Genomic DNA, 8,480 nt, shown 5'->3' on the forward strand with positions numbered 1-8,480 from the left:
ATTGATCATTTTATAACGGTTCCGGACAAGAAGAGTTTTCAATTTTTTTGGAGAACGGCTTGCTAAATTTGATCCTTTTTCTTCCGTCGAACTTCTCAATATCAAACTTGGTTACGATAGGCATCCCGGATCTTGAACGCTACGATGCCACTTGTTAAAAATTAAACGAGCGATGCAAATGTGGAACCGATTAGGATGCACCAACAAAAGAACAATAATTCAAGAAAAATAAACGAAACGAACACAAGATTTTAGGGAAACCCAAGATGGAAAAACATGGGGCGCGAGAAGCGTTATGAGAAATCAACTATAAGGTGAGGAGTACAAAACGATCTCAACGGGGTGTGTCGAAAGCACAAAAGATCAAAGGAAACGAAAGATTACAATCTCTAATGAAAACTCTTTTCTAACCTAAGCATGGAATATAGTCTTATATGTAGTCTTGATAGTTATTCTCTTTTTCTTGATGTTCTAGCCGAAAATCTCCTTTAAATAGGGGTTGAAGACGTTCAAAATTCCCGTTGGAATGGGACAAGCCAAATAATCCCTACTGGAATGGGACAATTTCGTGAAACCCTTTTGGGACATATTCTAACAGGAGATGACATTGCCAAGTAACTTAACTAGTGAGTTACGACAGCACGGTGATGAAATGTTTCTTGCTGTGTTAGAGGAATCACTTTGTTTAGTTGATAATAAGTATAACTAAAGTAAACCTATTGACATTTGGATCTTGAGAGATTATGGGGCACCAGAATCATGGGTGAAGCAGTTCAGCATCAGTTCTCATACCCTTACACGAAATATTCCTCTTCGTAATAACTTTTTCGGAACAGCTTTCAATGGAAGTTCTGTTTCAAATGAGCTTGAGGTTACTCATGACTTGGTGAAGCCAATGGCTATAAAGCAAAATGGTGAAATCGTATGGAAAGCGAACCGTAGATTATTGGTTTATTGGAAATCTTACGGAAAATACTTCATCACTAACACGTGTAAGGACTTCTCTTCATCACGAACACTTGTAGGGACTTCTCTTCATCATGAACACTTATAGGAACTCTTTCTAAGCTTAAGAAAAATACTTGATCACGAACATTATAGGGAATTCTCGAACAATCTCATAGCTTGAGTCATGTCAAAGTAAGACACTGTCCCTAAGGATATTTCACCGGTATGGGTGTATCCCAGATTCAACAAGCTCTTCTAGTACAAAACTAGAGCTTAATTCAACAAAGATTAACCATTATTATAAAACCCAAAGAAAAAGAAAAATAGGAAGAGGAAGATATGTTGATGTAATTTTTTTTATCTACTCCTCCCAAAAGGAAAAGCGATAATTTTATATAGTTGAATAACTTGGGAGCTCAAAAATGTTTACAACGGTAAAAGAGATTAATGCATGAAAACAAAGGAAATTAATAGCTAATCATAAAGCAAAGGTCAAATGATAACCTAAATGGATAATGGCTCACTCACGTATTAAGCTTCCACTAAAAGCCATTTAAGTCCATTGAATCAAGGGTTAGAATTCAAAGGCTATTGAAATGTGGAATCAATTGTCCGTTTCAATGCCTTCAACGGATAACATAGAGTAAATACTCATTTTGAAAACTTTAAGACAATTTGATCAAATTGAAGATAATAAAAAGCGCGTTTGAAAACGTCAAATTCATTTGACATGAATTCGCCATTAAGGCTAATAAAATAGTAATAAATCTTTGTACTAAAATTCATTGACCAATTGACCGACCTCATTATTTTGAGATACCAAAAAAAATATTTTTCTAACAATCATATATCTCAAAATAATAATAAAATTAAAATAAAGTTTTCTTTGGGTTTTCACATGTGAATATAATGCGTCGAATCCGGTGTCGCGTAGACTAAGTAATCCGTACTTAGACAAAATAAGATTATACTTACGGAATGATAATTTGAAGTTTAGAACTTCTATGAACCACTTAATTCTTTGTAAGCCCACGGTCTTATTCTATCACATTATACTCGCACAATCTTTGTCGTTATCGCGGTTTTGCGCTAAGAGGCCACGCGCGTGTCCTCGGGTATTCATGAGTGCTCTAGAAATCCGTCACAATTTCATAGGAGCGGCACCACTCCACACTCATATAGGTCCACCCATCAAGTGTATTCTGCAGAGCAATACACCACCTATAAAGGATATGGTAATGGATTAAGGCCTCATTTGTTTGCACTTATTGGAGGTCTTAATCTGAATGGTTCAGACCTTAAGCCATTAAGTGCATTTGTTTGCATTAAGATCTTAGCACTTATTGGGTCTCGAATAGTCTTAATCATTAAGATCTTTGAACCAAGTCTTAATATTATTAAGAGGTATTTTTGCATGGAACTTTTTTATCACCAGTTCCAACCCCAACCCTAACCTCAACCCTCCATGTCAACCCCATCCCCACGCACTCTCCACTCCAACCCCACCCCACCACCCACCCACCCTCCACTCCAACCCCCATTCCCTCCTACCCCCACCCCACCACCACCCACCCCACTTCCCACCACCAACCCCAACCCCAATCCCCACCAACTCCGCCCCCACTACCTCTCACCCCTCACCCCAACCACCCACCACCCACTCACCCTCCACGCCCACTCACCACCCACCACAACTACAAAACATCTCCACCATTACTAGAGAACATAAATGTTCATTGTTTTTTATCAAATAATATTTTATTTTATTAAATTTGTATTTATTTTCTACTATTTAGTTACTTTTTAATTTGAATTGTATATTTATTATGTTTTTAAATAAATACATTATGCACATTCGTATATTAAAAACAAACGATCTTAACTATTCAAAGTGTTCAATTTTTAGAGACAACACCTTAATCGTTCGTATGTGCATCTGCATTCGTACGTCTTAATCTTAATGAAAACAAATGAACCTAAGAGTTTATAGCTCAACCTCACTTTGCCTTGCATTTGCACTATATTCACACACCATAGTGAAGAGTATTTAATTTAATAGTGCACTTTAATCAACTAATGACATTGTACCATATGAACCTAATTCATGGGATCTCCATTCACATAGGTTGAGTTACCATCATTGTTAATCTTCTCAAATGACAAAAATAATCTCATTCCCTCGATGTTTCTTATAGTCTCACGAATCGGCCAAATTCACCTCGTACTCACACAATTATAAAAACTATCACATCTCACAATAGCGCTATTAAGAAGTTATTTCTCACACAACTAATGTTGTTTGGCAACCACAATATCTACATGTTGGTTTTATCCCATCCTCAATACCCTAAAGAAGTATCTTAACCTCATCACTAGCCAACTTCAAACCATAAACTCATATTTCATTATGGTCTACTTGGCTTATTTTCATATTGATTATTACACCCCCCAAAGGGTAAACACATACTCACTAGTGGATTTTGAGATCCACTCGCATCATTGTATCCTCTCTAGTACATCAAATATTAATTCACTATAACACTTATCCATCAATTGGTTCTTTCAAAACCATGTACCGAGAAAGGCAAATAACACTATATATTTTTTTTTTTTCAAAAACATTTTGAATAACAAGACCAATTGAAATATTATCACTTTTAAAACATCTCTCAAAATAACCTAGTAAGATATCATGACCCCCATAATTTCAAAATTTCAAGTAAGGACTTTCTCTATGACTATAACACCGTAACCCCCACATTTTCAAAGTATTTAAGATAGAACAATATTTTCATAACCTCATAAGTAGTATTACTAATTCTCATAAAACATTTCATCTTATAAATAACAAGCTAATAATATAACTCACCCAAATAGCTATACTCACAATATGTCATCATCAATAAATATTTTTAAGAAAAACAATATGAGAAAAATAAGTATCGATAAGAAAGGTTTTTTTTTTAAAAGAAAAATAGTAAGCGCATATAAATCATAATTCCAATACTTATTGTCCACAATTTGGAAACAACCTCATCATCTTCAAATAGAGTATTCATTCCAATGATAACACCAATATTTTTCAAAAGTAGTTTTAAGAAGATTTTTTTATTTTTTATTCTAAGAACTTGAATAGTTCTTGAATCACCAACATAAGTAAATCATTTTTCTTCTTCTTCAACTTGAGTGTAGCACTCAAAATTAACTTTACTTGCACAAATATGATTAATAGTATCAAAGTCATCTAACACCCAATATCTTACATTAGCCACAAGATTCGCTCGAGAAATGACTACAATAAATATATCATCCGCTTAACCAAAATCATTTTTAATTAGCGGGATTATCATTCTAGAATCTTCTCATTGATGAACATGATGACACGGTTCGTCACACACAAAATAATAATTATCTCCATCAAAAAACCTTCTTTAACCAAAGTAAAATTTTCACATAAATATCTCACATTTGTAGGAAAAGAAATTTGTCATAATTCAACATTTCTTCATCAAATCATCAAGCAAGATAATTTTAAAGCCTAAATTAAATTTATAAATCTCTTCAATGTGCAAAGAACACAACTTATACAAACACAAATCTCAAAGATAGGTCTACAGGTTCTTGCACCATAATTAATCTATGAAGATAAGCATCAATTTCAAGCCAACTTTTCAAAAAATTATCACAACATATAGATGCATATTATTATACATATCTTTGCACTCCTCTTACCAGGGGCGGAGCTACCCTTGCCCGAGGGGTGTCAAGCGACACCCCTTCGCCGGAAAATCACATTGTATAGATAGGTGAAATTTTGATTTTATAGGTATGTATACAGAGTGTTGACACCCTCGACACAAGTTGATGGTTTTTAGCACGGTTAAAGTTAAAAATGCCCTAAGGTCACGTGTTCGAACACAGGTAGCGATATATTTATATTTTTTGACACCCCTTAATATATATCCTGCTATACTCGCCTCTTACCACCTCAAATATAGTTTATCCACAAATATACAAATGGCTTGGACATTATTTAAGAGCTACCTAAAAATAATATAACAACAACACAAATTCATCACAAACCCAAAACCAATTCATTGTATTCAGCATTTTGTTGACCCAAATGACTAAGACAAAAAAAAAACATGATTAATTTCATAGTCAACGTTATCCAATATAAAAATGTTCACCACAAAATGTCAAACTTGTAGAACATCATGATAAACCCACTTATAATTTTTCTACTATATAAGCACCGGTTGGTGCTTCTTCGTCGTCCGTCTGTGGACCCCCCCCCCCCCCCCAACACCAACATAAAAAAAAAAAAAAAAATTTGTTTATATTAAACAGCCCTAAAAAAAAAAAAAAAAAATTATGGGCCCCATATTCAACAACATTCAGTATTAAAAAAAATTATGGGCCCTATATTAAACAACATCCAAAGATATTAAAAAAAAAAGTGGAACCCACCACATCCAAACTCACGGGAAAAAAAGTGGACCCCATATTAACAAAATCAAGCAATATTTAAAAAACAAACAATGTTAAAAAATGCGGGCCCCATATTAAACACGATGCGTATTCATAGCAAACACTAATATAATAAAGTTTTAAATACGGGACAAACTACAATGTTATATCAATCGTGTTTTGAACATAGTGTGTGTGTGTATATATATATATATATATATTATATACATAAATATAATACAAACTAATAATGTCTACTATATTAGAAGCACGGTTGGTGCTTCTTTCGTCGTCCGTCGTGGACCCCCCCCCCCCCAACACCAAAAAAAAAAAAAAAAAAAAAAATTTGGCCCCCATATTAAACAGGCCCTAAAAAAAAAAATTGAAAAAAAAATAAATTATGGGCCCCATATTCAACAACATTCAGTATTAAAAATTGTGGGCCCCATATTAAACAACATCCGGTATTAAAAAAAAAAGTGGAACCCACACATCCAAACTCACTTTAAAAAAAAAGTGGACCCTATATTAACAAAATCAAGAATATTAAAAAAACAAACAATGTTAAAAAAATGCGGGCCCCATATTAAACACGATGCGTATTCATAGCAAACACTAATATAATAAAGTTTTAAATACGGAGCAAACTACAATGTTATATCAATCGTGTTTTGAACATAGTGTGTGTGTATATATATATATATATATATATATATATTATATACATAAATATAATACAAACTAATAATGTCCAAAAGGGTGAGCCCCATACTAAACGACACCAAGCAATATAAAAGATAAAAATAAAAAAGAAGAAACTATATAAAGCATGGGTTTAGACCCATGTTTCATCGTCCGTTGTCCCTTTAAAAAAAAAAGGAAGAAAAAAAAAGTGGAACCCACCACATCCAAACTCACGGAAAAAAAAAAAGTGGACCCCATATTAACGAGAATCAAGCAATATTAAAAAAAAAATGTGAATCCCATATTAATAAAACAAACAATGTTAAAAAACAAATGCTTAGAAAATCAAACAATTAAATCAATAATAATGGACTCTTTAGAATAAGGAAAAATTAATTTCTACTTTGTTTCATTTTAAACATGTAAAATTAATTTAATAATTTGAATTAGAATTATCTAAATCAAAATTTGATAAAAATAATAAGTATTTTACCGTTAAATTAATCGAATTAAAATTGAAAGTATGTCGATATTCAAAATATTGCTATTGTTTTATCTCGAAAGAGAGGAAAATAGTTTCTTTTTAAACAAGTCTTCTCTTTTAAAAGGTATTAATAAATTTTCGTAGCAAACACGAATAAAATAAAGTTTTAGATACGAGACAAAATTACAATGTTAAATTAATCGTATTTTGAACATATATATATATTATCATTATCTAAACACAACTACATATACATAGATACACTATAATCCGAAGTGTTGGGCCCGTGCGCGAAGACGGGATAGGCCGTCTAGTTTACACTGTACGCACAACTCAATATTAAATCTTAGAGAAGATAATCAATAAAACTACTATCCAAGCACAACTTAAAAGTCTCAAATAAAAGTATAAATTAATCATATCAAAATCATTACTACTTTTACTTTTAGATCATACATTTTCCATTATACTATAATTCGTAACATACCGTAACTTAGATGATTGTACTAAGTTATTTTCTTTTAATTTTCCGTAAGACCATAGCATGAAATATCCTTAAGATTGTTGGAAATCTTACGGAAAATACTTCATCACTAACACGTGTAAGGACTTCTCTTCATCACGAACACTTGTAGGGACTTCTCTTCATCATGAACACTTATAGGAACTCCTTCTAAGCTTGAGAAAAATACTTGATCACGAACATTATAGGGAATTCTCGGACAATCTCATAGCTTGAGGCATGTCAATTAAGACATTGTCCTTAAGGATATTTCACCCGGTATTGGGTGTATCCCCCAGATTCAACAAGCTCTTCTTAGTACAAAACTAGGGAGCGTAATCTAACAAAGATTAACCATTATTATAAAACCCAGCAAAAGGAAAATAGGAAGAGGAAGATATGTTGATGTAATTTTATATTTTTTATCACCCCTCCCAAAAGGAAAAGAGCAGAATTTATATAGTTGAATAACTTGGGGGAGCTCAAAAATGTTTACAACGGTAAAAGAGATTAATGCATGAAAACAAAGGAAATTAATAGCTAATCATAAAGCAAAGGTCAAATGATAACCGAAATGGATAATGGCCTGCTCACGTATTAAGCTTCCACTAAAAGCCATTTAAGTCCATTGAATTTAAGGGTTAGAATTCAAGGCTAATTGAAATGTGGAATCAATTGTCTGTTTCAATGCCTTCAACGGATAACATAGAGTAAATACTCATTTTGAAAACTTTTAAGACAATTTGATCAAATTGAAGATAATAAAAGCGTTTGAAAACGTCAAATTCATTTGACATGAATTCGCCATTAAGGCTAATAAAATAGTAATAAATCTTTGTACTAAAATTCATTGACCAATTGACCGACCTCATTATTTTGAGATACCAAAAAATAATATTTTTCTAACATGGTTTTAGTTGATCATATAGCCAGAAGGGTTAAAAATATTGGCATTGGTAACTCTACAAATGGTTGGTGTTGCAATCCGCTTTATGTTAATTATTACAAAGAGAACCTTGTTTTACCTGATAAATGGACAAATAATTGCGTTGGAGATGCTTGCGAGGAGTCATCCGATTTACGTAAGAGCAAGCCCAAATATGGCAGAAAAAGCTCCTAAGGGCAAAAACAAAAAGTAGAATGCTGATTGCATCTCTCTTGCACATGAGTGGATTGCTTTATGTGTCAAAAATGAAAGGAAAATGGCTGTGGAAGAAAGAAAGGAAGAACATGAAAGTCAAAAGACTTTCTCAGTCCAATTAACTATTTTAGCGTTTGGAAAATGCATGACAAAGTTAGTAGGGGAGTTGATTACTAGAGTTTTGCATATTCTATTTATGAAACAGCCACAAACTGACAAAAGTTTATTTGTGCATATTATTCTTAAAGTCC

General features: G+C 32.9%; 1 pseudogene; it reads left to right on the forward strand.

Annotated features, from left to right (window-relative positions):
• Positions 1–8,208, forward strand: part of LOC132038351 (F-box protein At3g07870-like) — a 58,640-nt pseudogene extending 50,432 nt beyond the window's left edge.
• The last annotated feature ends 272 nt before the right edge of the window (positions 8,209–8,480 follow it).

This window comes from Lycium ferocissimum, chromosome 11 (assembly GCF_029784015.1).
Source record: "Lycium ferocissimum isolate CSIRO_LF1 chromosome 11, AGI_CSIRO_Lferr_CH_V1, whole genome shotgun sequence".
Taxonomy (NCBI): Eukaryota; Viridiplantae; Streptophyta; class Magnoliopsida; order Solanales; family Solanaceae; genus Lycium; species Lycium ferocissimum.